At 38.8% G+C, this 27,776-nt stretch overlaps 1 long non-coding RNA gene across 1 annotated transcript in view; it reads left to right on the top strand.

Annotated features, from left to right (window-relative positions):
* Window positions 1–20,776, top strand: part of LOC309631770 — a 210,472-nt gene extending 189,696 nt beyond the window's left edge. Inside the window, exon 3 of the long non-coding RNA XR_014246516.1 lies at window positions 20,584–20,776. This is a non-coding gene — a long non-coding RNA (uncharacterized lncRNA). The remainder of the gene's footprint in view (window positions 1–20,583) is intronic.
* Window positions 20,777–27,776: the final 7,000 nt, after the last annotated feature.

Raw genomic sequence — 27,776 nt, 5'->3', positions numbered from 1 at the left:
GGTCACATGATCCCCACTTGCCCAATCCCTGGATGGGACAGGTGTGCTGTGGATGGAAGCTAGGTTAGTCAACCCATAGAGTCAGCACAGATGTTGTGCCTGAGTTATTGGGACATTTGTCTTAGCCCTCGGCCTGTCTGTGCTGACCTTCTATTTCAACTCTCTTGGATGTGATCTCTCTCCTGACCAAGATCCAGTCTGAGTCTACACAGACTAGTGAGCTTTTCAGACTTCTAGTTCAATTGTGCAGAGCTGTCTAGCCTTCTTCCTTCTGTAGGTGGACTTCCCTTCTGCCCTGAATCAGCCTCATTTTCTCTCTATCCATATTCTCCTGTCTCTGCTTTGTTCAGTCAGACCCTATTTATAGAAAGTTTCTTATTTAGTGCTTTAAACTATAATGCATTCATTCATTTAAATGAACTCTAAAGATTTTACAGTGTGGTAAAGTTTTCCAACCTTAAGCAAAATATTCAATGCAAATTTTAAAAGCATTTAAAAATACTTCAAGGCATGTAAATAGATCTATATTTAATTTCTGGTTCTATTAGAGGGAAGATTGACAGTAAGAAAATCCCTTATCAATTTACCTGATCATATATAAATTTGGCCTTAATGAGAATGCAGGGGTCTCTATTTTCACATTATCATTGTCATTCTCATGTTGATCTTTCCTTGTCCTCTAATTTCTGTCTCTATTAGAGCCCAAAGTCACCCGGACACAGAATTCAGAACCTCTTCAAGTTTCTCTCAGTCATAAGAAAGCATGAATAAGCATAGTAGATTTTACTGAAGGAGACAAGAGGAAGGAGGGGATTTATATCTTGCACCTCACAGAAAACAACATAATATCCATTTTAAACAAAGTCCTTTCTTAGTGGTTCTGCCATGGGAAGTCTCTCTTTGACCATTTCCCAGTAAGTGCTCCACTTTTATGCAACCTCTTCTTTCCTGCTGGATTCTAACCTCTGCCCTCCTTCACCTCACACCTTTTGCCTTCTGTTATATGGAGCAATTCAGTTCTGACCTGACTCCCACATGGAAAGTTGTACACACAAGCTCAGAAAGGGGCTTATTAAAGCAAAGCTCTGTTCTCTCCTTAGAAGACAGATAAAGTTGCTTTAAGGGGAAAAAAAATGTTTTTTGTTACAATATAATCCAGTAATTCTCAAACTAGACTTCAATCAGGAGAACTAGAAATGTATTTTGTGGAATTTGAGTATTTCAAATGAGTTGTTATATTTTTGAGAGACATGCTGGTCCATAGACCATTTTGGCTAGATAGTCTTTGAAATTTTTATTCCAGATAGACCACAAAGGTAGAGTAAGAAGTTGGTACTAAAAGGGTAGAACTCCTCTGTTTCTCTATCTATTTATCAATACATCTTTATGCATTATGACTGAGAGTCTTGGCTGTCCGCTTTTATAATAGAATCCCTGATTCTTTCTTGCAGCTAGGTGTAGACTTTTGAGTAATTTCTCTCCAATGGGATGTTATCAGAGTGTTGTGTGAAATTTACAAGAAGTATCTTTCTTTGTCCATTTCTATTTATTGCTGATTGGGATATGGATATGATGTCTGGAGCCCAAGAATTCATCTTGGATGATGAAGGGGAAGCATGTGTGTGGATGGCAGAGGAGTAAGACAGAAGGAGCCTGATATCCTGGAACGCCAAGTTAGCTCTTGGATGCTTATCTCCAAAAATTTGTTTATGTGAAAAAGAAACAAACCCTGTCTTGTTTAGGCCACTCTATTTTGTGCATTCTGTAACATGCAACAAAACCCATTTCTAATTACATATGTATATTTGATTGCAAGGATTTGATATATAATCAAAGAGTTGTCACTTTGTAGCTAGACTGACCTCTAAAGACATGCTTTCCAAAAGGAGTAACTATATACTGCAATATGTGCAAGATACATTGGGATATAGGAGGTAAATATTACAGCATTTCGGTTTAAAAAAATCTAACAATAATGTAATAATAAAGAAGTTAAGGGTTACTCACATTTAATTAATGAATTGACTGCAGTATCTTGACTCCCTCTGGATGTTGGACAATCATGTAGCCCAAGGGAAATTCTACAACTTGGAAGGTTTGGTGGTCACAGTCTCCATTCTTGGTTTCTTTCTAGCATATTGCAACATTCAGCATTTTACTTGTACTAATTAAGAAGAGTTACAAATCATATTCTCTAGTTTTAACTAAACTAACCCTCACAAGATGGCTAAATGACTGAATAATATTTCAGGAAAGAAACTATAGATTGAAGATAATGCTAACACAAATGAACACCAAGAAGATGACACTTTCCCTGTTCTATGATTTGAGGTTTCTTTTTGACTACATTACGGGATGATTGCATCACCCCTATTTTACTTCACTAAGGCATTATTATTATTTTTTAGTATGAGGAAAATAGTACTGTTAATAAACACAGTAAACCTCTCAAAAATATTGTTTATTCATATTAATTTTTCATTTATAATTTCTATTTTTGTATCTGTTCATAGTATACATAGTATGAGTAAAGTAACATGTAATTTTATACATAAATATATATATATGGGGTGAGGTATTCTTTTTCCTGATGGGGTGAATTTTTCAAAAGTTCATTTTTTTAAGTTTGAAGAAACTGAAAAGCTAAAAATCTGTATTTCCAAATCCTCTGTGACTGAGATTTCAAAAGACGAAGTGAAGGATGGACCGCCTTCCTGCAGTTAAGTCAGGCTGTTTCTGAGCTAAAATTGTGATAACTCCATGACTAGCTTGAAAGAAGATTATGATAAACAAATTTTGTTTCTTCTCTCTTCTAGTGTCCCAGCAGGTCTGGCCTGAGGCCCTGAATGAAAGGAAATATGGAACTAGGGATAATAGTAGAAATAACCAATGTCTACCAGTGAAACTTATCATAATTCTTGAACCATCTTTCCTGGATCAGGCTCACATGATGACACTGTGCAGTGAAGTCAGCTCATTTCAACTCATTGGATATGTGGGATCACTGTTTGTAGGGAAAATATTTCCTGATATTAAAATTGAGAAATTCTCAAAGTGTTGAAAAAATGCAGCTACTCTTTTCACCAAGAGCTGAGGTTGTAGGCAATACGTCCTTTGATTTTGCTACCATGACAATAATTTCTTGGTATAAATTTCTTTCAGTCTAAGGCTAAGAATACTCATCAACAGAATTTCAGAAGATTTGGATCTGACTAGGGTGAATGCCAGAAATGTCTGCTGTTACACTGAAATGCAGAAAAATATCATTTTCCAGAAAGGCTGAGCACTCGTTTCTTTGCCCCCAAGAATGAGATTCAAAGCAGAATCCAAGGTATAAGATATTTAGAGTGATGCACAGTGAAACCCTTGTGGATGAATTTTTCGTCAACCTTTCTGTCTGTCCTTTGTCACTCTGATACTGACTAAATGGTATGAGTGACTGGTACTTGATCCTTGCTGGGATTTTCTGAGGAGCTTTATAAAATATGTTTCTGAGCTGTTCATCTGTGGAACAAAGAGGGGAGTATTTATCTATCAGTTCCCATTCACCCATTTGTCAAGGGTGGTGCCCAGGGCCTTAACTTCTGAGATGTGCGTGATGTGTGCCAGGCTGGTTTCTGATGGCATCTCATGCTGCATTGGAGAAGCCATGGGGTAGGAAGCAATACAGGTATACCCCACAGACACCAGGTGAAGGGCTGTCAGGTGGTACCTGCACTCAGCTGGTTGAACCTCCATTGAACTCATTATTGCAGGAGGGGCTGGAGTAAGAGGTGGACCAAGAGGATCTGAAGTGGTGCACAAGTGACGTCTATTCTAATAGGTAACAGAAATACTATAGATTTATGGAAAAGCCAGCAGTCACAGGGTGAAGAAAATAGTCCTAAAGATCCCTGATGATTAAGATGAGGTAAACTAGTATTGTGGGTAATTTCTGGTAATAATATGGTTCATTTGAATAGTAATTAGCAGTTCATGGTTTTTGAAAACATCTCATTTAATCCTTAAAACTCTGAGGGGTGTGCATTTTTAATTAATGGGAGGAAATGGAGGCTCAGAGATGATTAAATCACTTGCTCAAGGCTCCACAGTGAATTTTGTTGCTGCTCAGTACTTAGTGGAAGCTTGGTGAGGGAAATATTGATGCTGTACTATCTGAGGTAAATATACTCTACCTGTCCCTCCAGGTGAGGAGTTTCAAACTAGTGTGAGTTACAGGGACCAAGCAGGCAGAGTTGATGACTGACGTGGCAGAGAGGGGACAATGGCTAACAGGATAGCTGCTCTTCAGTTTCCAGTGACCTCCTCAAGTTGGAATGGGCTGCCAGTGGGGCTAGACCTACTAAATAAAATCAAACACACTCTGGAATTGGATCTTATTTGAAACTCCCAATTTAAATGTGGGAAACAATAATAATAACAATAACAACAACAACAATCATAATAATACAACCCCAATGAAAATACATCTATGGGCTGGATGTAGCCTATTTTCTGCCCATTTGTGACCTCCTGTCCAGAAACTTTAAGCCCCCATCATGGGACTGGTCATAACACGTCATTTATTCTTTTTTGTAGAATCGGTTTTACAGCATTGTGCTTTTGGGACATTGTACTTTCGCCTTACGTTGAGGTCCATGAGGTCCATGATAAGAAACTCATTCTTGCATTTATTCTAAGGCTATTTGGAGGACATTATTCACTGCGTTGGTCCTTGTTATAAAAGCCCAATGGGAAAAATTTCTCTCTGGACTCAGTGCTAGTAATAGTTGCACTTCTCATGAATAACTTTGTTTAAGTCTTATGGACCCTGTAAATTATGTAACTGAGCATGCTTTTTCACTTGTCTTGCTTGCCAGAAGGTTTGGAACCAAATTTGTGGTCCATAATAACAAAAGATTAAGGTAATAGTGACACATTATTTGCATGCTGATCTGACAGTGAATTTTATTTCATTTCCTACTTTTATTTTATCTTTGCTCCACTTTACTTATTCTTGAAAATAACCTTGTATTGAATGCATTTTAAAGCTGCTACACACACACCACAGGGTATAAATGGTATATATCTGGTAAAGGTTAGAATCCGAATTTAAACTCAGAGCTGCAATTCTAAGTCCAGCCTTCTATCCTTTATGACACAATTTACTCTTGCTTTCGGACTCCGAAACTAAAAGTAGTTGGGTTGGAAAGGATGTGTAGTTGGTTATTTCAGTACAGTGCAATGCTTTTCTTTTTAAAAAAAACATGCTTCTTGGTGTATAAATATGTGTGCATGTGTGTGTGCATGCGGACATGTGGGATGCTGTGAAGTTTGAAGGGGTGAAGGGGTGGCTTGAAATTGATAACCCTTTTATACATTCACAACAGGGCTGCAAAAAATTTGACTCTGAGCTTAATGAAAATTAACATCTTCCTTCTCTCAATTTCAGGCCATTTAGATTTATTTGGATAGAAATTGTGTTCATGAGAAAGCTCTGAATGTGTGTGTGTGTGTGTGTGTGTGTGTGTGTGTGTGTTACATCTGGCTGTGTATACTCTGTTTGCCTGGAACCAGAGGTAATGCTTAGGGGACGGCAAGATGACAATGGCAAAATCAGCTCAGGCCAGGGAGATTGTACAGCTGAAATAAAGAAAAGCATGTATTCTGCTAACCTACTATCCCTTAGGGGTCACTAAAGAAGGTTAAGACACCACATTTGGTCTCACACACTCCTTCAGTCCTAAAGTTTCTGAAAACTCATTGCGAAGCTTCAAAGGAACACCAAAATTGTTCCTGCCTAGCCCATTATTGTATTATTAACTCATCATCCAAAAACCTATTCAATTTCTTATTCTCCTTTACCTTTGGGCATTTAATTTATCTAAAACTGTATAGAGCTATGCAAGCTTTCCAGAGGTCATTAGTTTAGCCTTCTGCTACCAAGCAAGACTGCGTTTTTCAGCATTTCCACAGTAGTAGATTTTATAACCTCCTTTGGAAACACCTTTGGGCATTTAATCAGTTCTTGCCTTCTACTTAGCCTTCATCCCTCCAGCTGTATCTTGAACACAGTTCTTTCTAAGTGACAAAGACAAAAAAATCAATGATCTATTCCAGTGTTTCTAAAACTTTGTATCAGAATAACCCAAGTTGCTTGCTAAAATGCATATTCCCAGGGCACCAGCGTCAGAGGGATAGATTAAAAGAATCTTGGGTAGCATCAAGGAATCTGTAATGTTCTAAAGCACTGGAGGCAGGCTGCTGTTCCATGCTTTAGGAAGCATTATTTTATGCCTTCAACCAGTGAGCCTCAGACTTTGGAATAGAGTTTGTTAATTTTAAATTTATTGCCTAGCCATCTTCCTGGAGAACCAGATTTTATGGATCAGATATTGGACCTGGGAATTCAGAGAAACTCTTGATGATGTTCACCAGTGTTTGAGATGTATATCATTAGGTCACCTCTAATCTTCTCCATAAATTTAAAGTTATTTAGTTTCTCTTCGCTTAAAGTCAAAACTTCAGTGTGTTACATATTATATTTAATATTTCAGAGATATTCACACAATATTAAGTAAGGTATAAGTATGCATATGTCATAGTTGTTGTCATCCTGGAGCAAAATTTCTTTTTATAGATACTAAGAAAGTCATATTATTCACTTACAGGGGTAATTTTGTGTAATAGGTTAAAAACAAACCCAAAACCATACAGGAAAGTAGGGAGAATTACATAACAAATACCTAGATACCTAGTACCTGGATTTAACAAGTGTTGCCATGTTACTGTATTTAATTCATATTTCTTTTACTTTTAATAAAATGTTATAGATAAAATTAAAGCATCCTTTGGATCCTAACCTCTTCAATTTCCATTCCCCCGTCATGTTCTTGTAAGTAAATCTTAATCCATATGTATATTATTCTTCCTTAGGCTACATTTCCAGAAATCTAACTGATGAGCCAGACATACAAAGATTTAAGATCTTGACAAAATTGCTCCAAAGAAAGAATGTACCAGTTTGTATGATTGCTGCCATATATATATATATATATATATATATATATATATATATATATATATATATATATATATATAGTTGCTCTTTTCTGTTAGGCCATTGCCAAACTGGGGATTTGTCATTAACAATAATTCCTAATTTTATAGGTGTAGGTAATATATTATTGTTTGAATTTGAATTTTTATTATTATTATTGAGTTTACACATTTATGATACATTTTTAAATTTAGTTTTTTTGAATATAGTAATACATTCATGTTGTTCAAAACCCAGAAAGTATTAACAGGGATATAGTGAAAAGTCGCTCTTCCATCCTCGATAGCCAATCCCCTCAAAAGTAACTCTTATTTTTGGTAAATTTGTCTGCTTCCAGAGTTTCTGTATGCATATTTGAATATAACATGGATATTTCACTAGACTTCCATCCCTTTTTCCCCTTGACACACCAAAGTTAGCATATTTATTCAGTGTTCTGTATATTGATTTTTTCCCCACATAACAGTATAGCTTGCAGATGTTTCTACAGTGGTAGACAGAAAAGTCTCATTTTTTTTTCCTGCTGCATACTATTCCATTATACACCTGTACCATACTTTATTTAACCAGCCCCTATTCGTAGGTATTTGGATTGTTTCCTTACTTTTCCTATTACACATAGCTTTTACATGAGTTACTTCAAATGTGTGGCAGTGAATTTGTCAGGTCAAAGGGTATATTCATTTGTAATTTGATAGATATTGTCTTATTGTCCTCGTTAGGTGTTGTACCAATTTACTTCACTCAAGAAATGCATGGAGTTCCTATTTCTTCACAGTCTTACTGAGGTGTGATCAAACTTTTGAAATTTTGCCAATCTGATAAGTGAAAAAGTTTTCTAAGTGTATTGCTATCCTAATTTTCTATTATTTTAAGTGAACTGAGAATCTTTTTTTATATGTTTGAGAACCATTATTTTTATGTGAACTATCTGTTCATATCTTTTGGCAATTATTATATTGAGTTGTTCTTTTCCTTACCAATTCTAAGACTCTTTTATGTATTAGGGAGGTTATTCTCTGTCTCTAATATGACTTGAAAATTATTTTTCTGGTTTTTCAGTAGTCTTTTGACTTTACTTATAATTTTTATCTCCAAAAATATTAAAAATTTTTTTTGAGTAATTAAATTTATCTATGACTCAAAATCCAAAATGTACATGAAAATCTACCTTATCACATGTAGATTCTGGATTTTGAGTCATAGATAAAATGACCTTACAACATAATTCTCCCATGTGTTCTCTTGCTACTTTTATCACTTCATTGAAAAAATATTTAAATCTTTGTTCCATGTGTAATTTACCCTAGTGTGAGGTAGGAATTACATATTTAACTTTATTTTTCCACATGGCTACTGAATTGTCCCAACACTTTCTTGATTAATCTGTTTTCTCCACTGGCGTGAGACTCCATCTTTATCATATAGTGAATTACCATAGGTATTTGGGTCTATTCTGGATTTCCTTTTCTATATCACTGGTCTATTCATGTCTCACTACAATACTGATTTGATTATTGGTATTTAATAAAATGTTTTAATATCTGATAATACTAATCCCTCCTTTGATCTTTTTTTTTTTCAGTTTTTTTCCTGACTATTGTATTTTATTATTTTTCTATATGAACTTAAAGATCTACCCATCTAATTAAAAAAACTAACTTTTAGGGATTGTTAAATTTATACATTTCTTTAAGGAGAATTAAGATTATGAGTCTTCCTTCTCAAGAACATGGTATATTTTTCCATGTGTTCCTGTCTTCTTTTGTGTCTTTTTGTAGCATTTTAAGGTTTTTTTCATAATGATCTTGTTCATTTCTTACATTTATTCATTGGTATTTTGTCTTTTTCAATGCTATTCCATATGGAATCACTTATTCCATTTTGTTTTCTACCTGGTTGTTATTTTCACTTATGAAAATATGTATTTCCTTATCTGCTGTGAAGATTATAGTTATCTATTGAATTTTAAATTATAATAACAATTTTTATATTCACAGAATTTCTATTTAGTTATTAAAGCTCAGCTGGAGCTTTTTTCATAGTTTCTAGTTATTGTTTTAGTTTCTTAATAATTCTAAATAGTTTATTTTATGGTCTTTTTCAGCTCTCAGGGGCCAACTTCTCAGGGGAATCTGTTTTGTCCCTCAGGGCACTACCTTTTCTTAGGAGATTTAAAATTTTTGCTCTGAGTTCCTCTTCAGCTGAGCGACTTTTCCCCACAGGAGTCCCTTGAGATCTTGGTTGTGAAAATATTCCTAGAGTACTTTTGTGGCTGCTTCCTCCAGAGCCTTAACATTTTCAGTGGTTGTGGAGAGGTCTGTATCTTAATTTCTTGTCGTCAGGATGCCTTATCTTGTGATTACTGTAGATTGAGACCCTGCCTGCCTGGGGTTTGATGTCTCATGAGTTTACTTTGATCCCCCCTTAGAGCCCTGGACATATGGCAAACTTACGTGCTTTTTCCCCAGGCTTTTCAGGTTTTTTTGTTTCTGTTTTTAATGCAAGCAACAGCTCTTCAACACTCTGTAATTTGCAGAGGGCTCCATTTCAGCCTTTCTGCTGACTGCAGGCAGAGGCCAAGCCAGTCTTCTGTTCCAGAGGGACTGTTAACACTCCATGCTCTCAGGTGCCGTGGGCCTATGTCTTCTTTAAAGAATCTTAGGACCGATAAGGCAAGGCTGTCCAAACAAATTTAAATGAATAAGAATGTAACACTGGGAAATATTGGAAAAGAATAGTAGTGTGAACGTGGAGAAATTTCTTCCCTTTCTTATAGGGAAGCATTGGAGAGAAAGGCTGTAGTGCTTTTTTCCCAAATGAATGCCTCAGGGTTTATGTCAATTTGTGCCCTTGCCTTAAGTAAAGGTTGATAAGGTCTGCATTTTCTTTACTCACCTTCATGCCATTTTATGTCAGAAGTTAATTATCCAGTCTCTGTAATTATTAGCAGCACACAGAGTCTCAGGGCCTGCAAGAGGTTCAGAATTACATATGGGCTTTTATTTAGCAGTTTACACAGTATGGGCTTTGAGCCAATTTGAGAAACACTGAAAGCCATTATCATCTATCTGTAAAATGCTTTGCCCTGTGTTTGCTGCCCTCAGAACAGTGGGTTACAAGAAAGCCACAAAGTACTGGTGAAATAATTGGGCATGCAGTTCTGGGCATTTTGTAGACAGCCATTCGCTAGCTGCACATCCATTGTGTGCTTTTTGGCTTTTTTCTTTTGAGAAGTCAGGCAAGTTTTTCTTTTGTTCTGGAGAATCACTATCCTATTCCAGCTAATCATTCCCTTAAGAAGATTTCTTTGCCATAATCCAATCTTCCCAGAAGACAATTTGATTTTATTCCAAGTCTATGAGTGCCACATCCTTGTTGGCTGGGTCAGTCATTTCAGAGTGATATAGAGGGTTTTTCTTTCTTTCTTTTCATTGAGTCTAGGGATTGAGGAACTGGATTTCATCCAACAGTTGACTTTCTTCACTGTTCTTTCTCTTCTTTCTATCTCAGCATTTTCCCCCGCCCCCAACCCTGTAGATATTCATACTAGAAGTTATCCAAGCCTTTGGAAATACTGTTTTTTTGCCTTCTATCTTTTATGTGAACTACTGTTTGGCTATGAAGAAAATTCTTTTAAATTATTTCAGTCTCTTCACAGTGATATAAGATTATATCATATTTCACTAGGTAAAAGACAACAACACTATGCCTTCTTAGAAAATAAACAGCATCACACACCAATCAACAAGGCACCACTGGAAACCTCCAATTCATGAGTGAGTGGAATAATGAGGGGAGGCTGGAGTTTTGTTGCATTCCCAGACCTCACATACCCTACTGGACTCAACTGCACATTTGGCTGCAGATTCTAAGAGTAAACCATACCGTTGTGTTGTTACATGGAAAGAAACACATAAGTTACAAAGGAAACACATAAGCCTCAGGGATGCTTTGCCCAGAGCATGTGAGCCAATTTTGTGGCCAGACTTAGCATAAATTGAGATTTGCCACCAGACCCAGAAATCTGCCTTTGGTGTTCCTAAGTTAATACCATTTTCCCTCAAGACAAAAGACATGCCACCTAGAATGGGGCCTCGGATGCAGAACTGGTTAGAAATGAGAAAGTCCTTCTTTCTAATGACAGAGATTCCATTTGCACTGCACGCTGATTGCAAGAGCAGTTTTGTGGGGCTCTCAGGCGTCACTAGGGATATATTTGCAGGAGAATGTGATGAGGATGGCAAAGCGGTACCTCATGTCTCCCTGGGCTTCTTGCACAGATGTGCTGCTTTAACTCAAGGATATGCTGAAAAGACATTTCTCTGCTTGGAGTACAGCTTACAGAGAGAAGCACTCTTGCGGTCCATAAGAATGAGGAGATGACTATTTGAACCCAGAGCATTTATTCCCCACTGGAATAAATTATCTCAAGATTTGATAATTATAATTGTTGTGGTTGGGCTGAAAGTAGGCCTCTCTCTTCCCAGGCTGACTGGGTAAAATGGTCTCTTGGTTGATGTGAGCATTACAGGTGTGAATTTGCTGACACGGTTGGTCCACGTGGTATTTCAGGAGAGGTGGGCACTGTGTCCGGCCTGTGGGATGGCAGATAATTGGCTACGTGTAGGGGCAGATAAGCAATAACGTACTTTAAACACCCACTTGCCTCGTCCCCTCCCTCTTGCAGAGAATTGTGGGATAACTTGCTCTAAAGTAACTCCTATCATAAAAGAAAACATATTCTCTCAGCATGGGCAGGGCCTATAGTAACATGATGATTTTATATACTACTTTTCCTAAGCAAATTCTGGTTTTATCAAATGAACAAACTGGCAGTACAAAACTCTTCTAATTTTTCTCTTACCTTAATCTCCCATAAAAGGCATTCAAACAGCTTGAATGAACAGGTTCCATTTTATGTCAGGTTTTCTGCTTCATTCAAATAGAATCCACTTTCAGTGCACTTTGTTATGAACATACAATGCTGTTATTTCTAGGGCGCATTGTTTAGGAATTGACAGGTATATGAAAGATATATGAATCCTTCCACTAGGGGAAGTTTGTTGCTTCAGGAAAGGAGTTTTGGTTTTCAAGAATTAGACACACTATTAAAATACCTGTAAATTACGGTGAAATATTACACTTGGCTGGCTACCTTCTCACCAGTCTAGCTTCATTCAGCCAGCTTTTCAGCACCTCAAAACACTTCACAATTTGGCTACAGCTGTTTGAGAAACTTGCCGGCCCTGAGTGTGACATTATTTTCTCCTTATTTACTATTTTGTCTCTGATGCAGAGCCCTTAAATTTAAGGGCCCTAAAGCATCTTTTAGAAACAACAATGAAAACAAAATCAAAATAGAATTCAGTTTATGAAAGCATTCCAACTCACTCGTACAGGTTGAATCCATGTTTCCACTTATCTTTTCACCAACGTGACCAGTCCCTCTGGTCATTGAACAGAGCTTTACTAAGCACTCAGTGCTAAGCACTGGCAAGAATGCAGACCTTTACCAAAATCTGTATTTCCTCCCCTGAGTGTGGCCCTCCCACCAAATAATCCTATTGTTTCCCATACTACTGGTTGTGAGAACTTCTTTGAATTTATTTCGTAAGTACTTCCTTTTTCTCCCATCTGTAGGTGACCCTTTTCCTCCGTGGTGGGAACATAGGTGCATGGGTGGTACTGGGGGGAGGGGAGTAGGGAAAGAAGCTGTCAGTTCATTCTGTGTGGGAAAAGAACAGTTTAAGCTTCCTTGAGTAGTGTAGCACGGGTTCTCTGTAATTCTCAGTTTTTCCATTTTGGAAACGTCTTTTCTAAAGTGGAACCACACTGGCTTTAATCCATTTCATACATTTAGAGTTTTACTGAAATAGAACGGCAAGTAAGGGTATGTAGTTTGGATTCGTGTATAACAGTGCTCAAGTCTGGGCTCACCAGTTACAATCTATGTATCTTTGAACAAATTCCATTATCTCTCTGAGCTCAGTTTTTTCATTGTAAAATAAGGCTGATAATCGTAGCAAACCTATTACATTGTTTTGAAGATTAAATTGAATACTAAATGTGTACTGTCTGTTACAGAGTAGTTCCCTTTCTTTTTTTTTTTTTAAATATAATAAATCTGCCAGGAGACTAGTATCTCTATTCTAAATTCTGCATTCAGTTCTTGACATCTCAACATCAGATGTTAAATTGGCAAAAGTGAAGGAAATTTAAAAGAAAGGGAGTGGAAGCAATTGATGTCATAAGATTTATTTACACAAGTAATAAGGATAGATGTATTTTTGTATAAACCATGTGGAGAACACACTTCTGCAAAGAATTCAAATATAAAAGCATTTTAAATTTAATCTTTAAGTTAATTTATCAAAATGCTTATGCTTTTACTCAAGGATTTTGAAGTCTTTACCCACGTTTTCAGTAAGTTTTCAGAATCCCATGAGGAAGGTATTATCTCTAAATTGTGGATGGGAGAAAAAAAGATACACAGAGATAATGTCATGGGAGCAAAGTCACACAATGGATGAGGAGCAGAGACTAGCGCTGGCTCTGTCCAGGCCTTCACTGCTTTGGTCCAGGAGCCTGAATGTACAAGGTCACCAGTAACTATTCAGGAATGTAACACATGCCACCTTGGGTCTCCTTCGCAGAATCTGTTCAAATAGGAGGGATTAATCAACCAGTGACCTGCCACTTTCACTGACCTATGTCCAGCATAACCTCCATGCTTGGTGGCTCTAATCCTTCTTTTGTCCCATTCCCTTCATTGTACTCACTTGTACTCTCCAAACCACAGCTCTGGTTAAATCCAACTCTCTAATTTCTCCAGGCCACCGCCCTTATGACTTCAGAAAAATACACAATGAGGCTGACTAGTCTCCTTAAATTCTTGACCTTGAACCTCATCTGGGCTCTGAGTGCCCACCGACAATCATTCCAAACTTTCCCTATTCTGCTCTGCTTGACAGCTAGTTTACTCTTTCCTACTCCCCAAGCTTCAACACTTTCATTGCCTTCATTTTCACAGAGAAAATTTGGGCATTGGAAGAGCATTTCCACAGCTTCTCATGACATTTACTTTCAAAGCCCTCTAGGGTCTGCACCCACATACTCTGCTGTCCTAGCTGTGACCATGGGTGGGTGTCTGTACCCCTATCTCAGCCACTGGGTCCCATCTTCTCTCAGCTACTCAAGGATGTTCTCCAGAAATTCTCCCCTCCCTCTCTGACGTCATTAGGGTTTTGTTTGTTTGTTTGTTTTACTGGTCTACTGGGTCATTACCATCAGCATTCAAACATGTGGCTGTTTTTATCTTACTAAAAACAAAAAACCAAAACAAAACCAAAAACAAGCAAGAAAACAACTCCTTTGACTTCACTTCTTCCACCTCTTGTTGCCCAGTTTCTTTGCAGCAAAACTCTTTGAAGCAGAGTGGTCTAAACTCAGTTTCCAATTTCTCTCCTCCCATCTCTTTTCAATTTGGCTTTTATCCCCCTACTGTCCTCAAACTGCTCTTGTCTGGGTCACTGATGTCTTCCTTATTGCTAAATATAGTGGTCACTTCTCAGTGCTTATCTTAGTTCTGCAGCAATGGACACATTGCTCTCTCTTCTCTTTAAGAGACTTTCTTCCACTGGCTTCTAGGATACCATGCCCTCTGTTTTCTTTCTACATCATTGGCTACTCCTTCTCAGGTGCCTTTGCTCATTCCTTCTCATCTCCCAGACCTCTTAACATTGGCGCGCCCAGGGCAGAGTCCTTGGATGCTCTATTTGTGATCTCATACAATCTTGTGGCTTAAATGAACAAACAAATAAAAAATAACTCCCAAATTCACATCATCCCATCAGATCTCTCTTACTGCCTCCAAAGTGATATTTTTGATTATTTTCTGCTTAGATGTCTAATAGATATTTCAAATTTAATGTCTCTAAAACTGAGCTTCTGAATCCACCTCTTAAAAAACCCTGCTCTCCTCATTTTAGGTGACAGCAAATCCATCTTTCCAACTGCTCAGGCCCAGACCAGAGAAGTCATCTTTCACTCTTCTTTCTCTCATACCCCACATCCAGTTTATCAGAAAATACTGTTAGTTCTTTCTGCAGTGTATCTCCAGATATGCCAGAATTTGGCCACTTCTCACCACCTTGACTACTCTCACTGGTCCAGGGCTCTGTCACCTCCCCTCTTACTGGATAGCCTTGTCACATGGGCCTCCTGCTTCTGCCCATATCCCTCTGCCCATCCCCCACTGCTTTACTGTTTACTCAAAATATAGCATCCAGAGTGAGCCTTTTTAATGTGTTAGTCATATTATGTCACTTTTCTACTCAAAATCTAGCAGTAGATGCCACTTGGGATAAAACCCCGTCCTTACAGTGTTGTACAAAGCCTTTCATAGTCAGACCCCATGCCCCTCTCCATCCTATTACTGTGCCTCATGTCCACTTCACCCAGGCAGCACAGCCCTCCTTGCTTCTTCAAACTTGTCAAGCATGCTTCTGTCCTAGGACTTTTGTACGTCTCTCAGGAACCTTCTTCCCCAGATGTGTACATGGCTCACCACTTAACTTCATTTAATCCTTTGCTCAAATATCAGCTTCTCCATGGAGTCCAACCTGACTGTCCGATTTAAAATTGCAGCGCGTACCATCTGCACATTCCTGAGTCCCTTTGCAATACTGGATATTTTTCTATAGTCCTAGTCACCTCCTGATGTCTGTTGTATGATTTGCTTATTTATTATGTCTATTGTTTCTTGTCTTTATCCTTCCAGAATTCAAGCTCCCCAAGGGCTAGAATCTCCTGCTTTTTCCACTGATATATCCCGAGTAAGTACAGTTGTATCAGGCAAAAAGTGGATGCTCGAAACACATTTGCTGAATGAATAAATGATTTTAGGAACCCTGCTGCCCTAGGGATGCAGTTATAGACAGGGTTGGCATTGGAATATTTTGGGGTTCGTGGTTTTCTATTCCTGGGCTGACATTATTCTTTGTTGGAAAGAGTCAGGATATTCTGTGGGGCACTATTGTGGAACCCTGACCCAGTATGGATTTCACTTGGAGGACTCCAAAATTCTTTTTTCCTAAGATTTTACAAAAGTATCCCACGTGTTTAGCACATTATCTGGTACATTGACGAATGAAGGAAAAAAGCTCCAGACTTTATCTAGACTTTGCATTCTTGTAAAATAATATGAGTTCTAGAACATACTTCCTGGAGAGCAGGGGACCAGCTGGGTCTCCTTTGTGGCCAGCTCCTTGGACCTCGTGGCCACTTGGCATATACTGCGGCATTGGAAATCTATTGGATTATGCAATGATTGTTAAATAGTTCATGCTGAGGTGGAAACAACACAAGCTTGAAGTCAGACAGATGTAGGATCAGGTCGGATCCTAGACTTAACGCTCCAAGCCTCTTTTTCTTTACTATAAGGTCATTGCAAGGTTCAAATGAGATAGTGTAATGTTGCCAGCTCAGGGCAGGCATGGAGCAGGACCACTAAGGGTGAATTTTCTTTCCCTGGAAAAGAACTCTCTGCGTTAACTCCTGTTATATTATTTTCTGGGCATCACAAAGGAATTTACCTTGCCTCAATATATGAACATACACCAAAGAGATTAATTTATGAACTGGAAGAAACAGAACAAAGGACTTCTTGCTTCTCTTTTATTAACTCTGAATGCCTCAGACTTACAATAGAAATTACAAGACTACAGCAGTTTTCCAGGGAATATCAATGAAAAGACCGCAAATCATCAATTCTGGAGATAAAAGAACTCAGTAGCCATTTAAATTTCCACTAAGAATATGTGATTGTGAACATTTATTGAGAACCTACTGTGAGCAGTATTAGGTGTCTTGTAGAACTGAACACAGAAGAGATGTTAACGTGCTTTAAATAGCACTCGGTGAAATATTTCTATCAAGACTACTGAAGTGCTTCTGAGGGACTTTCTCAGAGATTGTTAGGCACACTTTAGAGGATGCTGTTAGGAAGCTTTTAGGGGAATTGTGCAAATGCATAGTCAGCTTAAAGCTGTTAAACACATTAATTAAAGCCAATTATTCTCGTGTGGTGGCCATAGTTTCAACTGAAAATGACTCCACCACATCTGTTTCCTTCAGGCACAACTTTAGTCTTCATTTGAGAGAGTGGGTAGGAGATCAAGGATTTAAAAAAAAATCCTTAGGGGTGGTAAGAAATTCAATTCCTATGTAGTCCTCTAAAAATCACCTACCCATTTAGTGCTACAATTAATTCACCTGTGAAATAGAAATAGTAACAATGCAAACAAGAATTATTTTTCTGGAACTTCTAATCGAAGTTCTCCAAAATTGAAGTGGGCTGAAAATGGCTATGGAAATTATAACACAATGTAATGACTGAGGAAGCTCCATTTCATTAGAAGGCTAAGTATAGATTGAACCAGTGCTTGTTCCTGTTTCCCTGAAGTTGTTGCTGCTTACACCAGGAAGATAACACTTTGGTAGCCAGTGCGAGTAATACCAGCTTTGAACTGAATTTGTCTAGTCTTCTATACTGAGTTATTTTCAGCCATTCAGAAAAATATACAAATGTCATACTTCTAATGATGCAAAACCAGTTTGGACTATTGGAACAATTTTAATTTATCTTCAAATAATTGCAACTAAACAACTGCTGCTTTCTAAGTATTAACTAGGTTGACATAAGCGATGACTTTAAGATACACTTTATTTTTTAAATTAAAAAAACTTTTAACATCTTTATTGCTTTACAATGGTGTGTTAGTTTCTGCTTTATAACAAAGTGAATCAGCTATACGTATACATATATCCCCATATCTCCTCCCTCTTGTGTCTGCCTCCCACCCTCCCTATCCCACCCCTCTAGGTGGTCACAAAGCACCGAGCTGATCTCCCTGTGCTGTGTGGCTGCTTCCCACTAGCTATAAGATACACTTTAAATGTGCGGCAATAATTAAGTTACATATATAATTTGGTATGTCCTCATCAACAGCTAGGTGAAAAACCAGAACACAAAATTGAAAATAAAACATGATCTTAATTATGCAAAGATATTTACATACTTCACATTTTCTTTATGTGTGTATGCAATAGAAAAATATTGTAAGTAGACATGGCAAATGTTAACAGTGGTCATCTCTAGGTGATGAGATTACTGGTGTTCTTCTGTTTTCTTCTTTGTATTTTCAATGCTTTCTGGGTTCCAGTGAAAATCTATGAGTCTGATAGCAGTAGAAGAAAGCCATTAAAATTGTGCTTAGATGTACTTTGCACAGGGCCAGGGGCATAGAACAGTAAATGCTGAGTGAATGAATGGGTCGATCAGGAAAGCTGATGAGCTTTACCAATTCTCTGGCAGCTTTGTCCATCTTTCTTGTAGGATGAGAGTAAAATGTCACATCACGAAGGTTTCGTTACAAAATAAATGATGACGTGTTATAAATCACTACCATAAATAATAAGCATGGACTAATCAAGTCCCTTTTGTGATGAGACGGCCCTAATTGCTTTTAATTTCATGCTTTCCCTTACCATACTTGCTAATTCTTAAATTTGTAATATCCAGTGTTCTCTCAGTCACTAGCATAAATTGGCGATGTTCTACTGTAGGCAAATCAGTTGGCTGAAAAAGTCAGTTATGTGGAAAATACTGTAAATAACCTTTTTCAACTCAATTAAACAATTTTGGCGTGATACCCCAGGCTTTAAGGAACAAGTAATTCACTACAGCAGTTAAAAACCTCTGGGTCCAATCCAGAAAACCTTATACAGACAAAATTCTCACTTTCGTCAGCACTAATCTTATACTCCCAAGAGTATCAGGATAAAGCCAGAGATGAAATCCTATGTGGACAAAAGAAGAGGATATGAGCTAACATTTACTGAATGCTACATTCACTATCATTATTCTTAGTTTCCAAAGTAAAAATGGCGTTGGATATACACACTACTATATATAAAATAGATAACCAACAAGGACCTACTGTATAGCACAGGGAACTATACTCAATATTTTTTAATAACCTATAAGGGAAATGAATCTGAAAAGGTATACATGTGTGTGTGTTTGTGTGTGTGTGTGTGTGTGTGTGTGTGTGTGTATCAGTGGTTTTCAGTGGGCAATGGTCCCCTCTGTGGGATATTTGACAATGTCTGGAGGCATTTTTGATTGTCACGTGTGTGTGGGTTGCTACTGGCATCTAGTGGGTAAAGGCCAGGGTTGCTGCTAAACATCCTACAATGCACAGTACAGTTCCTCACAACAAGAATTATCTGGCCCCAAATGTCAGTCATGCTGAGAGTGAGAAAATCTGATGTGAATCAGTGGTTCTCAGAATGTGGTCCCCAGACCAGCAGTATCAGCATCAGCTGGGAACTTGTCAGACACGTACACTCTCAAAGCCTCACCTTGGGCCTCCTATTCAGAGTGGGCCCAGCAGCTGTAATTTAACAAACACTCCGGGGGATTCTGATACATGCTAATGTTCAAGAGCCACTGACATGGATATTTCCATCTTCTTCTTCTTTTTCAGCCACTTTAAAAAATGTGCTTTAAAAAATTCTTGCTTTCTGTTCAACCTTTGTCTTTGACCAGTAGCTAAAGTCTGAAATCAAGACCCTTCACAGACTCCAATTTCTTCTACCCTCAAGAACCTTCTTGTCTGGTGGCCTCTCTCTAGTTCTCTATCCCAAAGAAACCCCCTTCCCAGGAGCAAGCTTCTCTTCTCTTGCATTGTTCTAAAACACTGACAACAGCCAGTCCTGTGCTTTGGTCTCCCACAACTGGTCCACCACACAGCTTGTCTAAAGCTAGAGCTTTGTCCTCCAGTGAGTCAGTGCTAGTAAGTGGAGGTTTCAAGCAGTTGCTCAACATGTGGCATCAAAGGGCTTTTGAGGTTAGCACTCTGGGTCTTCTTTAGTTTTGAACCTGTTACACCCATTTTTTCAGGAGTTTGGGGCGGTATCCCTGTTCTCAGTCTGTCTCCTCACACCCGCCAAATCATTTACACTTGAGGTTTCGCTCAAAACTAAAATCCACCCTGTGAAATGACTCACAGTGCACATCTCAGGTGATGGGGAGTTAACATGGGCTTCTTCATGTACGAACAAGTGCACCACCTTTTCTTCCTGCCTGTAGTACAAGAAATGGAACTTCCAAATTGTGAGACCAAGAGCTGAATTTTATAACTTATACCTTTTGGTAACTTGAGAAGGACCTTTAGTCCTTAAGAAATACTAGTTAGGAAGGTGTTTGATTTGCCAATCTGTCCTTTCTCCGTCATGCATTTAAACTCTTATTTCAGTGAAGGAAAAAACCAGCTTTTGTATGAGCTTTTATGATGGAGTGGAGAAATGCAAATCTTATGATTAAGAACTCAGTCTTCATTATTAGCCTGCAAATCATACAATAAAATAAATCTGGCAGACATGGCCAAATGTTCTTACTCGATTAATTTGGAAATATATTCGTCTGTTGTGGGCTGCTATTGAAGCTGACAGTTTTGCTTTTCTTCATCTCTATTAAGGTTTCTGGCAAGTGGTGCTGCCAAAGGCGGTGAGAACCTGAACAGGGCAATTGTCGCAAATGTGGAGGAGAGGTGGACCATGTCACCACCTGGAGTTTTCTTCCTGAATCACCCCCTTCATTTCCATGAGTGGTGGAGACTTCTACTGATCATAAGGCTTTTCGACCAGGTGATGGCCACAGAGCCACAATGAAGGAAGCATTAACATACATCCCACATTGAAGGTAAACTTGTGTTCCGACCTGCCACCTTGTCTCCTCACATCTCATTCAGTGTCATTCTTCCAGAATGGAGCGGTAGGCATGCTCTTCATGGCCCTAGACTCCTTTCTTTTTCTTGGTGTCAAAAAAGGAGGGGTTGGGATCCAAATTTATTCTGTCAGCTTTTATCTAGTTTATTGACATAAATTTGGATGGACTCTCTCTCTCTCTCTCTCTCTTTTTAAATAGGCAGGTTTTTTTCCCCTTAAAAATAGCCCCAGTGTGGCTTCGTATGCTCTGAGATAGCAGAACCTGTTTCTGCTCTTTAAAAAGTGGTGAGGTTGCTGGGTTTCTTAAAGATGATCAATAAAATACATGCAGACAGATTCCTTCAGAGCAGTGATCACCCATCGGAACAGACAATTTAGGGATGACATTAATCTAGCAGCCTTGTTTTGTGTGTGTGTTTGCAAGGAGAAAGCAGTTTTTAATTCCCTAAATCTGTGTTTTGAGGGGAGGGGTCAGTGTGGGTGGTGATAGTCCTTGTTGAGGGCGTGTGTGTATCCCTGACTGCAGTAGACAGTCTGGGAGTGGCATGGACTCAAGGAAGGAATAGGTGTTTCGGAGTAAGAAACAGTGGGTTGCTGGGGCGAAATCCTTCAGGCATTTATCAAATGCTTTCTAGGTCAGGCTTCCCTTTTTGGAACCCCTGCCTTAAACACTTTATTGTCCTCAGCCTCAGTCATTTCTCAATGCCACTGCTAATTACTTTCCAAACAGGCCCTTTCCAGAAGAGCTGCCTATCTGTACTCTGCCACTGTCATGCTTATCAGAGAATTCAAGGTTCTGTTTCACGAGCACCGGTAAATATAAGATACATTAATGTACCAGCATAAAATTTAGTTTCCACTCCTAAAACCTCTAGAAAGAAATAGAAGGGATATGGGGCACATCTCTTGCTCTGTTAATATGATTTTACACCATGCCTGTCACATTGCTGGAATGCAATAGTTTGTATCTTGAATGAATGAGTATGCAAGCAAAGATGAATTTGGACTCCATTAGAAAAGCTAATATGGTTACCAAGAACCAATAGAAACAAAAGGTGCTCTTACTGGTCACTTAAACCATTCCTTTCTCTTGAAATGAAATTGTACATAATTTACTTCAGGTACAATATGAAAGAGAATTTTACAGTTGCCTTGTTCAACTGAGTTATCCATCCCAAACAGGACAACTTGCCCAAACTAATGTAGTGACTCTGCTCCCCAACAATAGGCTCGAGCTTGTTCTACTTCTAGACTGTTGCTTAAGGATACAGAGGGGCAGTTACCCAGGTTAGATGAGAATACTGATGGTAGGCAGATTTCAACTCAGTATCTTGGGGGGAAAATAGAAGAGTAAGAGCCACATCTGACAGCCAAGAGAGCTGATATAGGTGGGGATAAATGTTACCCGACCTTCTAAATTCTGCATTGCTCCCTTCATATCTCTCTTCTGGAGAGTTTCTCTCCCCTTTGATGGGTCCCTTCATCATTGTTTTCAAAGCTAAACACCTTCCATTCTTTTCTAGTAGTTGGTAGATGTTTAGATTGTCTAACTTTCTAAACTGACTGACCTATTCCCTTATTAGCTGGATACCTCGAAGAGCTTGATAAATAGATGGCTTGGCAAAATACGAGATTTGGGGTTTTTAAAAGGTCCCTGCCAGATCAATTTATCAGGTCAATTTCAACTCCTTATCTTGCTGAACATCATGCTTATTGCCATCTCAGAGGGAGAGGTGCTAGCACATACTGCTTAAATTCACACTTAGTTTGCTTGAGTTTGGATCCTCCTTCCATCACTTTCTAGCTGTGTGACCTTAGGCAAGTTACTTAACTCTTCTGTGCATCAGTCTCTCCATTTGTAAAATGGGGTTAATAACACTATATTTAAATTGGATAACCAACAAGGACCTACTGTATAGCACAGGGAACTCTGCTCAATGTTATGTGGCAGCCTGGATGGGAGGGGAGTTTGGGGGAGAATGGATACATGTATATGTATGGCTGAGTCCCTTTGCTGTGCACCTGAAACTATGACAATATTGTTAATCAGCTGTACTCCAATGTAAAATAAAAAGTTAAAAAAAATAGCTCAATATCAAAAAAACAAACAACCCAATCCAAAAATGGGCAGAAGACCTAAACAGACATTTCTCCAAAGAAGATATACAGATTGCCAACAAACACATGAAAGAATGCTCAACATCATTCATCATTAGAGAAATGCAAATCAAAACTACAATGAGATATCATCTCACACCGGTCTGAATGGCCATCATCAAAAAATCTAGAAACAATAAATGCTGGAGAGGGTGTGGAGAAAAGGGAACCCTCTTGCACTGTAGGTGGGAATGTAAGTTGATACAGCCACTATGGAGAACAGTATGGAGGTTCCTTAAAAAACTAAAAATAGAACTACCATACGACCCAGCAATCCCACTACTGGGCATATACCCTGAGAAAACCATAATTCAAAAAGAGACATGTACCAAAATGTTCATTGCAGCTCTATTTACAATAACCAGGACATGGAAGCAGCCTAAGTGTCCATCAACAGATGAATGGATAAAGAAGATGTGGCACATATATACAATGGAATATTACTCAGCCATAAAAAGAAACGAAATTGAGTTATTTGTAGTGAGGTGGATGGACCTAGAGTCTGTCATACAGAGTGAAGTAAGTCAGAAAGAGAAAAACAAATATGCTAACACATATATATGGAATCTAAGGAAAAAAAAAAGGTCATGAAGAACCTAGTGGCAGGACGGGAATAAAGACACAGACCTACTAGAGAATGGACTTGAGGATATGGGGAGTGGGAAGGGTAAGCTGTGACAAAGTGAGAGAGTGGAATGGACATATATACACTACCAAACGTAAAATAGATAGCTAGTGGGAAGCAGCCGCATAGCACAGGGAGATCAGCTCGGTGCTTTGTGACCACCTATAGGGGTGGGATAGGGAGGATGGGAGGGAGGGAGATGCAAGAGGGAAGAGATATGGGAACATATGTATATGTATAACTGATTCACTTTGTTATAAAGCAGAAACTAACACACCATTGTAAAGCAATTATACTCCAATAAAGATGTTAAAAAAATAATAATAATTGGGGACTTCCCTGGTGGCGCAGTGATTGAGAATCTGCCTGCTAATGCAGGGGACATGGGTTTGATCCCTGGCCCGGGAGGATCCCACATGCCACAAAGCAACTGAGCCCGTGTGCCACAACTACTGAGCTACAACTACTGTGCTCTAGAGCCTGCAAGCCACAACTACTGAGCCCACATGGCACAACTACTGAAGCCTGTGCGCCTAGAGCCCATGCTCCTCAACAAGAGAAGCCACCGCACCACAACAAAGAGTAGCCCCCGCTCGCTGCAACTAGAGAAAGCCCGTGTGCAGCAACGAAGAACCAACGCAGCCAAAAATAAATAAATAAAAAATAAATTAATTAAAAAAAAATAGTACCAATATCAGCATATAATTGTACTAAATGGGTCGATATGTGTAACACTCTTAGAACAGTCCCTGGCATATAGTAAACACTTGGAAAATGTTTTTATTGTCCTTGTGTCCGTCTCCCTGTAGCATTAAGATGGTTCCCAAACAGAGAAAGACGTGGCTTCTTGTGGCAGCCATGAGTGCCTCTGCATGGCATTATAGGTTCTAACAGGGAAGGAGAGAAGCAGGGCTTAAAGACACTCCCCTGGAGGGAACTGTGAGGGAAGGAAACTTTAGTTGACATAGTTTGCTTCTTTTTTTTCCCATTTTTATATTGATGGCTAGCATATTTCTAGGGAAATTCAACATTTTTTATCAGTACAATTTGGGTACCTTTATTCTACCTAATCCATTTTTAGGAATGGGTGACAGTAAGATAATGCCTAACAGGTGGAGATTTATTTTTCTCATGACACGAGAAGTCTAGAGTATTGATTAATTGCTCAGTGGCTGAGGGTTTTTATGGTTGTGACTCTAATTCTTGTGGCCTTGTCTTCATATTTGTTACTTTATTGTCTGTCCCCTCCCATCTGAGAAAACCAAAGCTCTCCCAGAACTACCTCCATCCCCAGCCTACCTAATATCCAGGAACTTTCTACTAAGGTCTCATTGGCTAGAAATGGGGCACCCCACAAGCTCTAACTGCAAAGGAGGTTGGGAGAGTGGGGACAGGGTTGTCAGAATAGGTCTAAACAGATCATGATTCACTGCTTGGAATTAGACACTGACTGTGCATTCTCAGAAATCTGTTTGCAAAGGAAGCGGGGGACAAAGATGGGCAGTGGCTGGGCCGTTAGCAATGTCTTCTAAATCAGCATCCATTTTACTGTTCTTGCCTGTCTCAGTGGTAAGCACTTTTATTTGAAATATCTTAATTATTGATCAAGACAAATTTATAAGTAGCTATCTCATCTTGTAGTTGAGAAAAATGAGGAAGCTAATAGGTGATGGGGACATGATTCCAACTCAGGCCCTCTGATGTCATGCTGGTACTCTCACCTACTTTTCCATAGTGATTATATTAGAGCTAGAGACAAAGTGATTACCTGGCACCGCCTGAGAAAATGAAACATGATTTGTCAGACTTATTACTAGAGAGAAGACTCCGGAGTTTTCTACATGCGAGTCCTGAGCTGAGAGTTACTTGTCACAGCAAGTGACCCAGAATTTCCATGAAGCACAGCCTCTCTTCTGAGCCCCGAGACACTTTCATCTCTGTACCCATTTCAGGAATTCTATCTTGATCTTTTGTATCCTTCTGCCTGGGATCGCCTTTTTCTGTCAATTTACGGGCAAGTCCCAGGAAAGTGTAACTCCTATAGTGTGGGTGACCCTGGCCATTTCTTGACTGTGTCAATTACCCTTTTGTAATGAAATCTTTTCAAGAAACACACACAATAAGTGTGCCTCCCTTCAGTGTTGGGAGGAGTTCACAGCTCACCCAGGATGCTGTTGCATGTTTTGCACTCGGATGACGCTTACATTTGGCTTGAGGCCCATCAGCTCTGGCCTGTGTGTCTAGCTGTACAGCGGCAGAGTGTGTTGGTACTGTGCTCACGTGTAAAGGGAGTTTAGCAGGACTCTCACAGAGGAAATCTAGAAGCCTCTAGAGAAATGCTAAGGCATTCATTTTTTCACCTCTGCTTTTTGGCTCTGGCGCACCTGGGCACACTGCGGTTAGCACAGTAAAATGTGACGCTCTCACACCTGTCTGTTGGTATTGGGGAAGAAGACATTCTTCCCCTTTAATCCCCCCAATATCAACACATACTCTTAGCAGTGGTCCTTCTCCTTTCCAACCTTCAACACAGAAATGAAAAGACATTCCGTGTACCTGACACATCATTGGCATTTCAGTGTAAGTGTTATCTGGTCTCCTCATAACCTTTCAGAATCTGAGACAGGTTTGGAGACCTTAGCACCACCCTCTAGAGCAGAGGTCAGCAAACTTTTTCTATAAAGGGCCAGATAGTCAATATTTTAGACTTTACGACCTGTCAAAAATACTCAACGCCATCTATAATATGTAAATAAATGAGCATGGCTATGTTCCAATAAAACTTTATTTGTGGACTCTGAAATTTGAATGCCACATAATTTTCACATCCTAGAATCTTCTTTTATTTTTTCCAACTATTTAAAAATGAAAAAACCTCCTTATCTTATGGATTGTCAAAAAAAATTTGGACTATGGGCTGTAGTTTGTTGAGCCCTGCTTTAAAGCACCTCTGTCTAATAGAATATTCTGTGATGATGGAAATGCTGTATAATATCAAACACTTGAAATATGGCTAATGCAACTGAGGAGCTGAATTTTTAATTCTAATTCACTGAAATTGAAATCTGATTTTAAAGAGCCACCTGTGACTAGTAGCTATTGTACTGGACAGATCTAAAGCTCTGCTGTTTATCGGAACAAGATTCAAAATTCCCAGTTTTTGTATCTTTTAGATTAGAATTTTAACTTCCTGGAAGAAAAAGTCTGACTAGCCTAGTTAGGGAAAAATCACATAATGTAAAAGACACTTGGCTTCTAGGAGTTCCCCTATTGGTTGGGGTCAAGAGGGGGGTGGTTCCTGCAGAAGAGAGCCTGAATATACAACACAACAGGGGTTTGCTACAATTTTTGAAGTCTTGCATTTCAAAAAGAGGTCTCTAATGGAAAGGAAAGGAATGACTTCAGAATGACACACTGTTGGTAGAATCAGTGCGGGAGAGAGATTTTCTGGCCGTACCTCATTTCAGCTCCCCTTATTTCATACTGCAGTGTTGACTTGTGTAACCCCAGGCCTGTTAGAAAATATAACTGTCATTTTAAAAGATGCTATTTGTGTAGTCGGTCAACAAGCATTATCAAGCATCTGCTATGTTCTAGGCACATTGCTAGGTGCCTTCACAAACTGTTTCAGATTTATTCTTCAGCTCATGAACGTTCTCACACAAAATGCTGTTTTATAAAGAATTAAAATGAAATTAAATGACCTTATCATGAAAATAGTATGGATTATTATTCTGTTACAGAGGGCATTTCAAAACTATATTATGAAAAAGTTAAGACTCGAGCCTTATGTCAACGTCTGAAACTCTGAAAAAGTTTATTAACATTCAGAGCTTTGTCTTTACAAATTAATGGCATGTTTACCAGCTTAAGCTGCTAGTCATTCTTACCTGCTCTTGGGAAGCCCTTACCATCTCTGGAACGTCCTTATTTGTGTATGATGGGTGTGTGGAGATGGGGATACTAATTCTGAATGAGAAATCGGGTAAGGCACCGCTGACATTTCATTTAAGATTTAAGTGGTAGCAAGGTGCAAGTTAGGAAGGTTTTGGAGTAGAGATTTCTAGGAACAGCAATTGTAGAAGCTCTAAAGCAGGAATGAGCTTTCTTTGTTAAAGGAAAGGAAGGTGGCCAGAGGGGCTTGGAGTATAATGTAGCAGG

Source organism: Balaenoptera borealis (assembly GCF_965194805.1).
Source record: "Balaenoptera borealis genome assembly, chromosome: 7".
In the NCBI taxonomy this organism is placed as follows: domain Eukaryota; kingdom Metazoa; phylum Chordata; class Mammalia; order Artiodactyla; family Balaenopteridae; genus Balaenoptera; species Balaenoptera borealis.
Note: the sequence above shows the minus strand (reverse complement) of the source record. Positions and strands in the feature narration are given on the sequence as shown.